At 41.4% G+C, this 15,947-nt stretch overlaps 1 protein-coding gene across 3 annotated transcripts in view; it reads right to left on the bottom strand.

Annotated features, from left to right (window-relative positions):
- Positions 1–15,947, bottom strand: part of LOC132911076 (putative polypeptide N-acetylgalactosaminyltransferase 9) — a 297,826-nt gene that overhangs the window by 236,733 nt on the left and 45,146 nt on the right. For 2 of the 3 annotated variants that reach the window (XM_060967466.1, XM_060967462.1), the window contains exon 2: positions 10,813–10,876. The exons of the other annotated variant lie outside the window; for it this stretch is intronic. The gene's annotated coding sequence lies outside the window, so the exon portion shown is untranslated. The remainder of the gene's footprint in view (positions 1–10,812; positions 10,877–15,947) is intronic. 3 annotated transcript variants of the gene reach the window in all.

Below are 15,947 nucleotides of genomic sequence, written 5' to 3'. Positions count from 1 at the left end.
GAGAAAGTGGCAAATTCAACAATAAAAATTGAAAAGCGAAAAAGTCGAAATGTACTCTGACAAACCGAATATCAAAAATTCCAGAGGTAAAAAATACCCGTGCCAAGGTGTGGATCGCGAAAAAGCTTTACCTGGCCAACACAATTCGAAACGAGAGCGATCTGTCACCCATCTTTGACAAATTTTATCATCGATACCGTGATCCATGCGAGTCGAATTTTTATAGACAGCAACGACGTTTGAAAAATTTTCGTGAAACAGTTCCGAGAGAGAGAGAGAGAGAGAGAGGGAGAGAGAGGGAGAGAGAGGGAGAGAGAGGGCAGAAAAGAGCCGCCGTGCCTCCTGCTGGCCAAGCTGAGGCAATCGAGGTGTCTAAACAAACTTCAGAAGACATCGTCTCCGACTCTATTTTAAGCTGGCCGAGAGTGCACAAGGGGAGATCGTGGCTGTGCCAATATTTGCCACGGACTAAAATGACATATCGTTGTTGTCGGAACGCGCCATTAAACATTACAGCTCCAGACTTTCACGGTGTCGCGCGACAAGGTGCATTGTAACGCAAATAATGTGCCGGTGCGGTATCATAGAAATCATCGTTGAAATGGCTGTCCATTTCGAGCTGACAAAAAGGGGTGAGAGCACCGGGGCTAACGTGGTCATGGCGTTACATGGTCAACATGGCTGTTAACCGTAACAGGACGAACAATCGACGTAATAACACGAACCACTTCATCATGGAAAACACAATCCCTTGCGTAATTTCACTGAACGTATCTCTTCGTCGCGTGTCTTATTACCGTTTATCGAATTATGATATTTTCACGGAATATGTATCGGTTGTATCGCGACACGGTTATTACTTGTTCGATAAAATAAGAGCGATGATGGTATTAACGCATTATGAATGTATGGTTGGACGATCGATCAAGAGCGATTATGATTCAGTAGCAAGTGGTAATACACAGGATTGGTCGTAACGCAACCGAGCAAGAAATGATTCTACACGAGTTATCTGTCTTAACTTTTCAAATCGTTTATACGTAGAAAATAACGAAAGATGATCAAGTCAGATATTTGTCACGTAATACGAGAAAGTAGTAAGACAAAGGAACATGTTTTACTCGAGGAAATTTTGGGCTAACAAAGCTAACAAAGCTAAATATTCTTGATACAATGAGCGAAATTTGACGAGGTAGGTAAAGTATTTTAATGTACAACTATGTACTATACACGCGTGTACCTTGCCTCGTGTGATTGTGATGTGGAACTGTAGGACAGAGTCGCTTAAACGCAGAATTATTATTACGTTCCATTCGTGAAAACCAACTTTGATATACGATTACGTTATTTCATCCTTGTCAAAGGATTACAATTTCATTCGACAACTGAATTTTAATCACACTCTCGTGATTCAATGGAGATCCTTCGACATGCCGCGCCACGTTAATACGTCAATTATAAAATATTATCGCGAACGATCAAATTTTGAATTACAACGTTCGAACTAATGCATCGTTGAAAGGCTTTCGACGAGCAACAACGAATGTAACTTGGCTGACAATTTTGTTACCATTTATTCCCTGCAATCTGTTACTCAAGAAAAGGTTGATCGATACACGTGTGAATACGCTTAGACATATCCAACGCTGCTGGAAGACCGTAAATTCTTTTCAAATAATCTGTGAAAAAATTTCAGAAACGTATCTCATCTTCTCCGACATCTCAGTATCGAAATAACATCTTTTTCAAAGGAGTAAGATGATTCGAAGAAGAATAGAAATATCCTTTGAGTTTTTTTACTATCATCGTATAATCGCTTCCAAAGTAAAAAATATAGAGCTTCCTCTTGATTCAAAGAATCATCCAGTGATAAATTTGACAAGCATCGTTATTCAACATTGCCTTTGTGCAACCGGCGCATACATATAGTTGCCCTGATGCAGGATTAATTTCATTTAACCCTCTACTTCACTCTCTACGCTCTAGCAATTTGATTGCCCTTCCGGTCGCTAGCACTCAAGCATCGTGCATCCATGCTATTAATGCGTCGACATTACAAAGCCATCGATAACAATGACTGTTCGCTTTTGCTAGTCACCGTGTTGTAAATTTCATTCACCGTGATTAAATTCGATGAAACACGCAAGAAACCTCGTACGTTCTTTCCTGAAAATTGTAAAGGCAATTGGGTAGTCGAACTGAGCAATTTTCTTGTACAGACACAGTCTCATTTGCCTTAATTGTAACAACTCTTTTACTATACATATTACCCACTATAAATTCATAGACTGAACTTCATAAAATTCATTAATCCTTAATTTTCCGAGCATCCGAGTCAAATTATAGTTGGATTATGCGTAATAACCAACGCAAGATTGAGTAATTTTCGTAACGAACATCGAGTACGAGTAAAACGATGCATCCGATCTCGATTAAAGAGAAAAATGAACGGCCGGATGAAGATAGCCTAATCGACGCTTCAATTGCAACCTTATCAATTTGATTGGCCGTATAACGGCTCTATCTACCTAACGAGAACCGCTGCCGCGCCATTATTCGTTCCGGCATTATCGATTCATTACCTCTTGAACGCGTAACTCGACGTCCTTTGTTGCGGCCCGCTGAAAATCCACCAACTATATAGTTTACTTTCCCGAAATTCGCACCTCTCGCACGAAATAGAACGATGAAAGGTAACGGGAAACCGGTGGTTCTCGCGTTTTGTTGTTCGACCTCGTAACTTGCAAAATTTAACATTACACGCTTGGAATTTCTGCAAACGTCGTTAATTTCGTTTTACGCGATATTTTTGGAAAAAACCATTTCAAACTTTTAATCATCTCTGCCCAGAAATATAATTTAAATATAAGTTTCCATTAATATTCGCTACACTTTGATAAATTGCGAACGTCAATAATTTCTATACTTTCGGATATCGTTACAATTTACCAGACACATTACAATCGACGTCGATTAATATAAATTTAATAGCAACTGATAATATCATAAACCAAGGAAGCGATTTCATAGAAAAATTGGTCGGAAGTCGACAGTGGCCAATTGCCTGTTGACGTAAAATCGAACGATGCAAAAACAATGTCACTGATTAGCGGAATTATATTCCTGTTACGAGAAGTTTCACGCCGGCTGGCGCGGTTGACCGTCAAATTGAAACTTCGTTGGCTGATTTATCGTTGGAGAAAGAAACGACGACAGAAAATTAATTAGGAGTTCGTCGCGATCGCGAAAAACAAGCTACTGGAACAACCATCCTAAGGAAAAATTTCAAACTTTTACGAGACGTTCGCATAGTTGAACCAGGTATGTGTACGATGCACAGCGCAGCCTATGATGATTTTTTAGTTTATTTTGGCTTTTTTTTTACAATTTGTCCTGAAGGACATTTGGTAAAGTGTTATATCTTATTGGTAAAAAAAAAATAAAATAAAAATAAATATAGCATGTGGGTGGCTACCCCCAGCGGGGTGCCATCTTCGTGTTTGCTAGGTTATATCTTTTATGCCTATGATGATGAAAAAATAAAAGAGAAAGGATAAAACAACGCCATGGTGCAGAAGAAAGTAACGGAAGAAGCAAAGACCGGTTGGATGAGGACGAAACTCGTTCATAGTCTCTTAAAAAGCTGAAACACGGTTTTATTCCATCATCCTTCGGTTTCTCTACACGATACGTTAGGCGTTTTGTCTGTGTTTAAGCGATTGAAAATGACGATCAATATTTTATAACGTAGTTGGAGGAAAGACGGAAATGAACGTTTTCGATGAGAAACTACGGGGAAGATGATCACTGTGCTGCATAAAGCGTTATATAATTTATGTTTACGGTATTTCCTGTGCCATCGAAAGTCTTATAGAAATTCTAACTAAACTCATCAATTATAAGAATTTCTACGAGCTAATATAATAACATCGATGACTACTTTTCACATAGTTCGCGCGTAAATAAAATTGTTCTTGATTTATCCTTCATATTTTTAGTCTTTGACGACAAATCTTTCAGGCGGTTGATCTAAAATCACCTGTATAGAGGTTGTCTAAAAATAATTTCTGATACAGTTCCAACTAAAACGAACCAAAGCACCTGCGTCTAATCTTCCGAGTTCTTTGCTCGAATAATAAATAAACTTACATAGAACGAAGATCAACGGACTCTATATATTCGATTGCGACATCGAACCGTAAGTACTCGAGTACTAGTTATTTGTTTCGGAAGGATAAATGAACCTCTCGGGCGATAATTGGACGTAAAAAGGCCAACAAATTCTTCCTGCAAATCTTCCGACTACCATTCATCGAGCCATAATTCCGTGGTTCAACAGAAGCACAATTCAGCGTTTTTCTATTCAAGAGAGGCGAACAAAATGCAGCGAGCTGCTTGAGCTTTCAAAATTCCCGGACAACGACGTTCATCGTCGACAGGTATCGCAAAAAATACCATTAAAGAGGAGTTTACGTAGCGCAAAACGACTGGAACGACGCGGCGTTCAATGGCAAAAACAGGCCACGGGGACGTCAACGGGCGAAATTAACAATGGTATTAAGCAACATAACCGGAACAGAAGCAAGACGCGGCGAGACAGTAAATTAGCTTGGCAAAGTTGAAGCGCATTGCGTCTCCACCACTTCGTAACGAAGAGTAAATGAGTCTTGCCCGAGTTCAATTTGTACCTATATCTGTTACGGCTTTTGCTGCGACGAAACTCGAAAAATAACCGCGATAAATAAAAAAAAATTGAACGAGAAAAAAGATAACAGCGACGCAGTCAAGTAATAAATTGAAATTAGAACAAAAGGCAGAGGCCGGACGAAATATAAAACGAAACGAGAGGATAAATTTTGCGACGACGTCGAAAGAATACGTTTTGAGAATGAAGGAGGATGATGATGAATAAGTGTGGACAACTCGCTTCGTGTTTCCATTTCAAGCCAACGGGAGAAGAATTTACTTCTTTTCGCTGAGAACAGCGAGATGCGAAACTCTTTTGAAATGCAACTATTCTTGGATAATTTGATATCTGGTTAATTTAAAAATACGAGGAAAATGCAGTATGTACGTAGAAGAAGAATGACAAGGGAGTTTCAAGAATAAAGTTAAAAGTACAAGTTAGATACAAATTTTTAATAATCTCCGGCAAACTTGGAGAGTAGAACTCTAGGAGGTTGTAACTCGAGTATAAATCACCCACGCAAGTGTTCACTGACTATAAAATTTTCCAACGAGATTCATAGTAGAATAATCTACCAGCGACGTACAATTAAATAAAAATCGACACAGCACAGGCACTTTTATCTTAAACTATGTACGATTCTGATGGAGAGCGAATATATGTTACGCCAAATGGTAAACCTCTTGAGAACGTAACATCGCGAGGTTTTGTCGTTTTTCTATGGTCGTGTCCGAAGCAGTTCTATCACGAGATCGGATACTTTCGATTAGCCGGGGATGTGTATCGCGAACAAGTTCAGTTCAGCACGTATTCCAGCCATGCCTTCGCTCGACGAAGTAATATGTAACCTGCTTGATAGTCACGGCGCGCATCCCTGTCATCGGACACGAAACTCTGGCTTCTGCTTGTATCGCGCGAGAGAAGACACCAGACGAAGACGAGGCAGCTGCGTGCTTCAACGGTTGGAAAATCACTGAACTTTGGACTTAATAACGCAATGTCGATAATCGAGATACGATAGAAAACTTCTCAAACGGTTTTAAAACTTTCTACGTCTAATCGAAATTTAACGAAATCAAAGTGGATTGCTAAATTTAAAATGCAAATCGGCCGCGATTCCCAAGAATCGCGGTACTCGCAACAGCGAAAGAGACAAAAGAAGGATAACGTTTCCACCATTGACGATTCATGCGCACATCCATAAACCGCATATTAGCCGCGCTATCTGCTTATCCGAACGCCATCCCGTCCCACCAAAGGTTAATTACTCCATTCCAATTAATGCTAATAGTATTACAGATCGCAGCGTCCCTTACACGATAATGCGGCCCGTAATAAGGTGAACCGATCGCATCCCCTAATTAGTGGCGATGCACGTAACCTACCACAGGAAACAAGAGAATAGCTGATATCAAAACGCGTACATCTGCGCGTGGACGTGGGATTCGTCAAGCGAAAACGAGGCCAGAAAGCTAACCCGCCTTTAATTGGTACATGTTTCGTGTTAACATCTGTTACAGGGTTACGCGTGCTTCTGCCGCCAGCGCACAGCCAAAGGTGGATTAACTAATTAGAATGGCGTACGATCCGACGTGACCCAACGATTAAGATGGTACAGTCGACCTGAACTTAAGCACGATGTAATCGTCTTAGATCCGTAACGACCATCGGGGCGGGCGAGCATTAATCTTCGACCGTGTCTGGGGCTGCTTGATATGCCGCTGTGGATCCTCTGGTGATCTCGTGTCTGCCACCCCAAACCGGAGGAATCACCATCGTACCAGTCCGGGTACATCGTATACTCACGAGAAACCAGCTCTAACGTGTCGCTGAAATTAGCTGCGTATCTCACCATTTTTATATTTGCCATTTTATTCTAGAGCTTATTCTAGAGCTTTGATATGCAATGGCAGGTCGTGAAAATATTCGTACATTTACATTTGTTACTTTCGATAAGTGAAGTAATCGTATCAGATTGAAATATTTAAACCAACACGGTGTCTAGAACCCAGAAGAGAATGCGACATCACAACGAATTTATCGAAAATACGTATCGGTATCCAAAATCGTTGCCAACCAGCTTCCATAAAACTACATAATATCCGAAACTTCTGTAGAAACATTCTCTAATTTCACGGTTTCCGCGCTTATCGCCAAATTTCCCTAAACAATTTAATCTACTTTCGAACATGCCAGAGCACGCGGACCACCGTACGAATATACGCGAAAATACGGTCACGTGTTTCACAAGCCATGAAACACGAACAGTCGGTCTTTCACGCTATTTTCGCCGTACGTGATGACATTACGTAGGTATACGCGATTTCTCGCGTGCCCCCGGAAAGAATATTCACCGAGAACGGACCTCGCCCTCGAATTCCACGTTCGACGTAAATTCTCATGGAGACGCGACGCGTGTATTAAAAATCCCCATAAAAAAAAGACGAAGACCCCTGTAGTTTCAGCCACCAAAGCCAAAGGAAACGTGCATTTATTACAAGTTAAACGACAGCTTGGCTTTAAACCTTCTTTCGAACCGTTGCTTAGAACATTCTTTCGTCCCGAACAGTCGTAATTGAAACATTAAAAGGCTATTACGCTTGTGTAATTACGCATTCATTATCGTCCTTGGTCACGATACTATTAGCTATCAGGTGTACGACGCACGAGCGAAAAGAGGGTGAAGAAATATAAAAAAAAAAAGAGGGTGAAGCAAATGGATGGCAACAGCGGCATAATCGACGAATGAAATTCATCGTGTCCAGCACGCTGAAACGCGAGAGTTCGACAAACTCGTGCCAAACACGTGACCTTAGCCAGAGTTCGCGGAACCCGGTCCCCGTTTGCTATTCAAACCATGATCCGTTGCTCGGCTATGGGATTCCTTTTTGGTTCTACCTGCGAATACCTCGTCGAAGATGGGATATGGGACGGAGCAGCCGCTACATCGCGATCGATAAATCTCTACCTCGCCTCTATTAGAATCGATATCGTCCTAAAAACCACCCTTCTTGTTCGATATCTACGTTGAGAAAACGCCAACATAATTTTTAATATACAAAACTATCCATCTACCATACGCATCTATAGATATAAAATACATAGATGATTTAATTAAAATGATAAAATTAAATTTACCAAAAATACTTATGTAGATCATGCCAAGAAAAGAATACAAATTTTGCTTACTCTATTCAATAAAAAAAGACGACTTGTATCTGAGAATTTTTCACGACTTTTTTAATGCCTACAACTATACAAAAATTAGATTTAGACACGAATGACCTAGTTTAGGTACGATCGATCGATATCGTGTGAAATAAAAGATTATTTGAAGATTAAATAAAATTCTTTCGTGGCGAGCTTTCTTTATCGACTTACGGACTAGAGCGAAAAACAGGCAACGAAATGATTAACGATACACTAGATGTTCCGCGATGTAGTCTCTTAGGGCTCTGAATATATCATACGGCTAGCTTGTAGGTGCAACGTAGGCGGTGGTACAGATCAACGAAGGAATTAGGCCCAAGGGAGAACGAATCCAGTGTCCGCGAATTACTCATGCATCGTGTCACGAATTTACGACACGTATATCGCTATTGAGACTGCAATCAGCAGAACCTAGCAGTTCGTACGAAAGGCCTGGAAGGCAGAAATGCAGACCAGCGTTCGCCGGATAATTTCTAAACTCTGATTCCTGACAAATTCAACCATAATACGTCTAACTTGTTTCCATGTACATTCACACGAAATATTCATGTCCGCTGACGTCTGCTACAGATCCAATTGCCTTAAGAACATTGTTGCTGACGGAAGAAATTGTCTTTTATCGCTCTACGTAAAAATAAAAATGTATTTAAAATTTAAAAAGTTTGTCATTTTACCGATATACGTGCGATTTTCTTTTCGAAACATTTTCGGTTGGTTCGTGTTTCTTTAAATAACTCCCGCTTTCTCCCCCCATCTGCTGGATTATTCGAAATTTACTATACTCCGTGGAATCGTTCCTTTATTCTTATTCCGGCTAAACCCAACTTACAACGTGTATCGTTTATCCGAGGAAAACGCGGCCTCGAAAAGACCCTCAAGGAAAAAACCACTTATCTCTCGCCACTTCTCAATTACTCCGTAGCAGCCTGACGCCTTGAACCACCCTGTGTAAACGAAACGACACAATTTCCAGCGTTTTCGTTACATACAATATCGAACGGACTATTCTCCTGTAAAAAAAAGAATAACCCGAAGAAATGTACGCACACTGTGTTGCTTTCAAAATATACGCGACAACTGTGCTGCTCTCTCGAATATGCAAATGGGACAATAAGCGTGTCCCCGAGTTGGACGAAAAAAACTGGAACGAGAAAGTTTAAGGTAAGGCTTCAGGGAGAAAGAGCAATGATAGGAAAACGATCGAGGATAAAGGAGCGAGGTCAGGTAGAAGCAGCGTCTCGATTTACGTTTTACGAAGTTAATTGAATGGGTCCTCTCTCCCTTGTCGTAAGATCGCTTATAACGATGGGGGCGGAACGGAGCCTATGGAAGCGCAAAATGGTTATTATCTCCGGCGCCGCAGACATAGCTGGCTGAGCTTCTGATTTACGAGCTGCCCTCTCGACTTAATCCTCGCATCTACCCACTCGTTCCACAGCGACGATCCTCCTGTGATCGGTGCTGCAATTGGTCCTCGTCTTTTCAGACGTCGACCAAAGACATTAACACGGTGGACGCCTGTTTCGAACCGTAGCGATCGATGCCTTTTAGGATCGGACTCTAATCGGTCGTGAAAAGCGACTGACAAGTACTAAGATACCGAGTACGCTCGATCGAACCCATGTATCCTTATATTGGAAATTTTACTTTGGGTGAAAAGAGAAAGAAAGAAAGAGAATCCAATAATTTTTATACCGCCTTTGAAAAAGAAAAAAAGCGTCTAAATTTGACGAATATATATATTTTTTATGTATGTTCGCCGATTTCTCCGCAACTTGTATCTTGGGTATATCTTCCCGCTGGACTCATTAAACAAATTCTTAGAGTTTCGTTTGTCGTAAACTATTCTTTACTAGCATAGACGTACGAACGAAGGGAAATAAATTTTAACGTCGTATTCGGGATTGGAATCATATCTTGGAAGGATAACACGCGATCTTTCACCTTACAGCAATCCGTTCGAGTACCGATGTTATAAGCATATTACGAATCGAATAGAACGGAGCAGCGACCCAAGAAGCGACGTTTCCTCCCCAGTTCTCGTCTCAAATACGAAACTTTGTCGTATCGAGCGATCAAACGCCTTAACCGATATAATAACCCTGTCAATCGAGAAAAAAGATCCTCGATCCGCCAACTTACATGGAGCCTATCGATCATAATCTGCGAAAAGGTGCAGCGATAAATTTGTAAATCGAGCAGAAGCGAATTAAGACTCGCGCAACTTGTTTTCCACGACATGTATCCGATACAAGAAACTTCGTGATAGGATCTCGCGCCACTTCCTGGCTCAAAAGTTGCAACTGTAATCAGGAAATTCTCGTGGAGGGCTTACGGACTGTCTAAGGAAATTTCTCCTCCGGCTTGACAAATCGCGAGCATCAGGAACTCGTTCCCGAGACTCACGAGCTCTTCCGGTTTTTCACGGAGCGGCTGTTCGCCCGGACGAAACAAACCGCTCAATTTGTGGTCCGGCAGCCGAACGAATGACCCTCGGAGCGGAGTTTCAGCGAGTTTACGTATCGGTTCGAGACTTATCCCTAGCGGGCTGAGCCGGATCGTGTTCGTAAATGGCGCCATTTTTCACTCGGTCCGATCGAGCTGCCTCCGATACATAGTAAGATGTCGTTAACACGCACGATTGCGGCATCGCTTAATCCAACGTACTTAATTCGCCATCGTTTGCAACGTTCCTCTATCGTCCCTTCGGTTTGACCTCTTTCCTAAAGTTGCCTGGCTTTGCCCGCTGCTATCGATACGTCTCATCCGGGATTTTTTTAAATCTCCTTAAGTACTTTGGCTGAATATTTAGTTAAGTGCGTTTTAATTAAGCGAAGATGCTCGAGAGGAAATAAAACTTGAAATTTACGTTCGAGCAGCGTAGTTACTTTTACATCGAAGTTCGTTTCACTTACGCAAATTAGGAAGTTAAATGCCAGTCTTTGCGTCTTCCACGGGTAACAGCGTGAATCTGCATACCTGAAAAGAAAAAACTTGTTAGTTAAAATCAAAAGATTCACTCGCTACTACAAATCTATTCGGTACAAAGCCACGATAAGTAATCATTGTCAACATTTACAGGCAATTTTGTCCAATCACCGTCTCACCGTCTGCGATCAACGAATGACGAATTCGAATAGGACGGCTTCGTCCCAACCCCACGAGCGTATTCCCGCAGTTTAATCGCGTTATATCGCGATAAGCTTCAATCCGATTTGGCCAATTCAATTTTACGAATCCTTTCGCAGACGTGCCGAGATCGTATCGCGTTTAATAGACATGCCCAGCCATCTCGCTCCGAACTAATAATTTCCTATGTGAATAACAAACTAGCCGTTCCATTCGCTTAAGTACCTATTACCGAAAGAGAAGTTAGGCTCGCAGCTACAAAACCGTCCTCGTATTATACTTTATTTCAATTTCAACTTCCCAACTTCGTGATTCCACCTCATAACTGTTGAAACGTTTTAAAGTCGTCATGAAGTTCCCAATAAAATAAACATTCCGCCAAAGTTTCCGCGTAGAACTTTTCACTTTTGCACGATGCGCGAACACGTATCCCACACTCGAACCGTACGAACAAACATGTACCCGAGGCTTAACTCCTAGAAAAATGAAGTTTCGCTCGCGTGCAACGTCGCCCGACTAAAGTTTTACGAGGACTAATCCGCTGGTATTGCGCCGGAAATTTTACTATCGTGATAACGTAGTGTACCAATATCCACGCGACACTCGAGAATTTAATATTTATGTGTACAACGAAAATTAGTCGCGACAGCTAGGCGATGAATTTAATAAAATATTTCGCGTCCTCCGCATTACTTTTTAAACGCTATTAGTTTATTTGATATTTATTATCCTTTTTTCTGTGTTTAAAAATCACGAACTCGGTTCATCGTTGGGAATAACAAGTCGTCGCAAACTCTATTCTATCGATATCCGAATTTTTAAAGTCTATGACGAACGATGTACTTCAACCACAGAATCCTTACTTCCTCCGATGTTCAGTAAATCGACGTTCGAGTGCCATTCTATTTGTTATCGAACAAATATAAAACGAAAATTAAGAGCCGAGTCCATTTAACAACCGTCGAAGTTTAATTTAAGAAAAAATCCTCCAATTATCTTTTTGTCGGTACCCAAGGTGAAACGCCGAAGGAATAAAGATAAAAAATAAAATCTCCATCCTCTCGGTACAAGATCGTTCTCCCTCGATCCTAAAATCGCGCAAATCTGAATTTACAAAATCCCCGCCTGTTTACTCTGTCTATTCGATGTCGTCCCTCTCGCCGTTTCAAGATAAAACCTAAAAAAAGAAGAAAAAAAAGGAAAGAAAAATGAAAGAGATCAGAAGCAAAGTCCAAATTCTATAGGAAATGAAAGCCTGACCCTAAAAGACAGGCAGCCAACTCGATCTCGTCACTCGAAGTCGGCTGCTACCTCTGTGGAAATTGAAGTTGGACGCGAAAGGGACCATCTCCGTATGTAGGCCACCGACAGCAATAACACTTTTTCCCCGGGAATACTTTACATCGACATCGCGCCACACTCTCAAGATCCTCGTGCGATGGTAGTGGTTTGATCCGAAGAGGAAAAGAAATACAGGGACGAAGGATCGTGGAATCCGTGTATAGGATTTTCACAAACGAAACGAGCAATCTTAAGGCTAGAGGATCCAGTGTTCGAAGAGGAGCGACCGATCAGAACCTGTCTGCCTTGGCTTTCGAGCTTCGTAACCACGAGGAACGGCCTTGAGTGTCGCGGATTCCACTTTCACAAGCGACTTCCGCCCACCTTCGTGGAATCGATCCGCGTCCTCGCGGATACCTTTTCCCTCTTTCTTCTCCTTTTTCTTCGTCCTCTGCCTCTGTCTCTCGTTCCCTTGCTCAGCCCTAGCTTGTCTCTCGTTGCAGCTGCAATGCAACCCTCCGTTCCGCCGGGGAATGTTATCCAATGGAAGGCAAAACGAAACATAGTTCTTTTACGGTTGCTCGATAGTAAAGAATACGGCCAGAGTCACAGGGGAAAGCGTGTACAAAATGCTATCTGTTATTCGAAGAAATACGACTGGCGTGGGAGAACGCTTGAACTAGAATCGATAAGACGAGTGGCGAAGGAGAAAGGGAGGATGAAAATAAGACGGTTTCATGTGTGGTACGCTGGGTAATTTCTGGAATTCGTGACAGATGATCTTAAGATAGGACGAATACGCGAGAAAGAAATATTAACGTTTCGAAAGGATATGAAAGTTATACGAGTTGATTTTCATTGTTTTCTTAGTCATGAAAATCTTTTTGTACAGTAAGATCTTTTCCCTTGTTCTAGGAAATGTGCGAATTTTGAATCGTTGACGTTGGATCGTATCTTTCATCGTCTTTATGCATGTACACTTTTTATAGCTGTTACGATTTTCATAATCGAGTCGAATGAAAAATGTTCAAGTTGAAGGAAAGCTCGAGTAAAACACTCTGCTGTGGACGCCCTTTTGAGACAATCTCGGTTTAATTTTGTCACGAGATGGAACGCATCTAAAGAAACTTTATTAACTTCGTTTAAGTTTCCCTTCGTGAAAAAGTAAATTGATATAGGGGAAAGTCTCGACAGTTGAAATTCTGAATTCTCGTCTCATGGTTTAATCAGACGTTAATGATAACTTTTATAATTAGCATTTCTTTGACTAAATAATTTTGTTCTGCTAGATCGACAAAACACCGCCACGGTACAATGGTATGGAACTTTCTCCCTGGACTTTCGACAAATTTCAAGATCCAAGATCTTCCAAGACCACGCAAACAGACCCGTAGCTCCTCAACGTCGTTAGAACTGCAGTTCTACGCAAAACTGACCGAAACCAAACCCATTACGTTTCACACGCCAGGAACTTCAGTTCGGGGAACACGAGACCGTGTTCTCTACGGGTCACCACATTCCACCGTCGCCAAGTTCCATCTACGTTCTACAACCGGCCGGTCAACGTACGTGACGTAAATTCGGTTCAAGGGTCGGCGAACGAAGAGCCGAAGGCTCGTCCAACGTAAAGAAAACGGGATTGCTCGCCAACTCTGCTACCGAACTCCGCCGTTTCGAGAACGCGCGTACTTACGAAAAGCGATACGTATCGAGTGCAATTTCGAGCGGTCGTATTTCTTCGCGTACACGTGTGCACCACGGAAATCCGAGCGATGCCTCGACTTGTCACGCTTGTAACGTTAGCTCGTAATGTCCACGATTTAATAACGCGTACAGGACGGTATTGATCCCCGCGGGAACTCTGCTCACCGACGCTCGACCATGCTCTACTCTAACTCGCTTCCTGACGCGATAATTAGATAGGTTGTCTCGATAAGAACAGTTTCAGCCGGTTCTTTCGTGCCAACGATGTTAAAGGACGGCACGGAGTCCCTTTAACGAGGATAGCACCGTAACTTCGACGACCAAAGGATGGCTTTTAGAGTTAAGGACGTCCTTCGAGAACCATCGACATATCTAGAATTTCAGTTGTTTGAGAAAGAAACTAGAATTTAGGGGAATAGGAGAGTTTTTGATCTCAATGTAAAAGTAAGGCATCTGAAACCTCCTACTTTCACCTTCTATTTTATCACTCGGTCATAGGGAAATCAAATCTAACGTAATTTTATCAAATCGATCTATCGTGGTTGTGAAAAGTTGTAGATTATCGGATATTCGGTATATGGTGTTAATAATTATGACACTGTACAAGTTAAAAAAGTAGAAAAGGCAGTAAGACAAAAGTTAATTTTGCATCGAAACTGCATTTTATTAAAACCGAAACTGCATTGTGCTTTCGACAAGCAATAAACTAGGTTCAACTAAAACGTTTCGAAAATCGTGGGATCGTGACTGTGAAATGACTTCCCCCAAAGCTTTTTCAAACGTCGATTTGCGCCCGATTCACACGGAGTCCACAACTGAACAGCGGTCTCTGGAAAATCGGCAATACAGCGCAATGGAACACAGTGTATTTGCAACAAATATGATGGATTGCCTGAATGATACAGAATGTGGATCCTTTTGCTGAAAACGCATTGTGCGATATTTTCTCTCGAATGTCTGCCCTCGGCAAATTGTTCAGCGCGAATGGAAGTTTCTATGCTTGTATCGGACGCGTAAGCGAAATCTATTTCGTAATTATGTCATAGCAACAACTTGGAAAGTGAAAAGAAAGAGGCGTAGGTGAGAAACGAAGTTATAAATCGCGAGCAACTTGAAATTGTTCGAAGAAACGAGAAAAGTGGGAGGAAAGTTCGCGTAACAGATGATTTTCTGCTTTGTGCTTCGTTTCAGAAAAGTTGCCGAAACACATTTTCGTTCATGCTTTCGCTTCGTCGTTAAAAAAGACGCTGAAATAGGTTTTTCCACAGGCGAGGAAAGTTTGATGTAACGTTGAAAGTAAGATGCAACCAAGCAAATACGCGAGAGTCATGTTTCTCGTAAAACTTTTACCGCCAATCGAGACAAAGATCGACGAAGCGTTGATATACGCCAAAGACTCGTCGTAAAATCGAAAAAATTTGAGCCGCTAGGAAAATCGATTTATCGAGGGCAATAACTTTTCGAAACTGATCGGGGAATCGGTGGATGGGAAAAGAAAAATCGACCAAATGTCGATGTAGAATCTCTGGTTGAAAATATATACGTACAAGTGTGCGTAGCGTAATGCTGTTAGTTGAATGCTAGTTAAAATTGAACTCTCGTTAGCGTTGAAAGTCGTACGATTCAATTTAAAATGTACACGTAAGGGCAGTCGTTATAGAAAAACCTAATTAAAAACGGAGAAATATGAAACTAGATAATATATGGAAATATCGATATGCGCACAATTTTTGGCAGAAAAATTTCAGATTATTAACAAAGTTCCCCGAGTATAAATCTGTATAAATTTTATCAACGATCGAATTATCAGTAATTACAATCATCGCTTGACTAATTTTCACTTCTGTTTGCTGCATAGAATTGTTATCAGAGAATGATAGACATCACTGCTATGAAGATAAATTAAATTACTTTATCAATAAAACCGAAAGTTAAA

Source organism: Bombus pascuorum, chromosome 10, assembly GCF_905332965.1.
Source record: "Bombus pascuorum chromosome 10, iyBomPasc1.1, whole genome shotgun sequence".
Classification (NCBI taxonomy): Eukaryota; Metazoa; Arthropoda; class Insecta; order Hymenoptera; family Apidae; genus Bombus; species Bombus pascuorum.
This window is presented reverse-complemented; position numbering and strand designations above follow the sequence as displayed.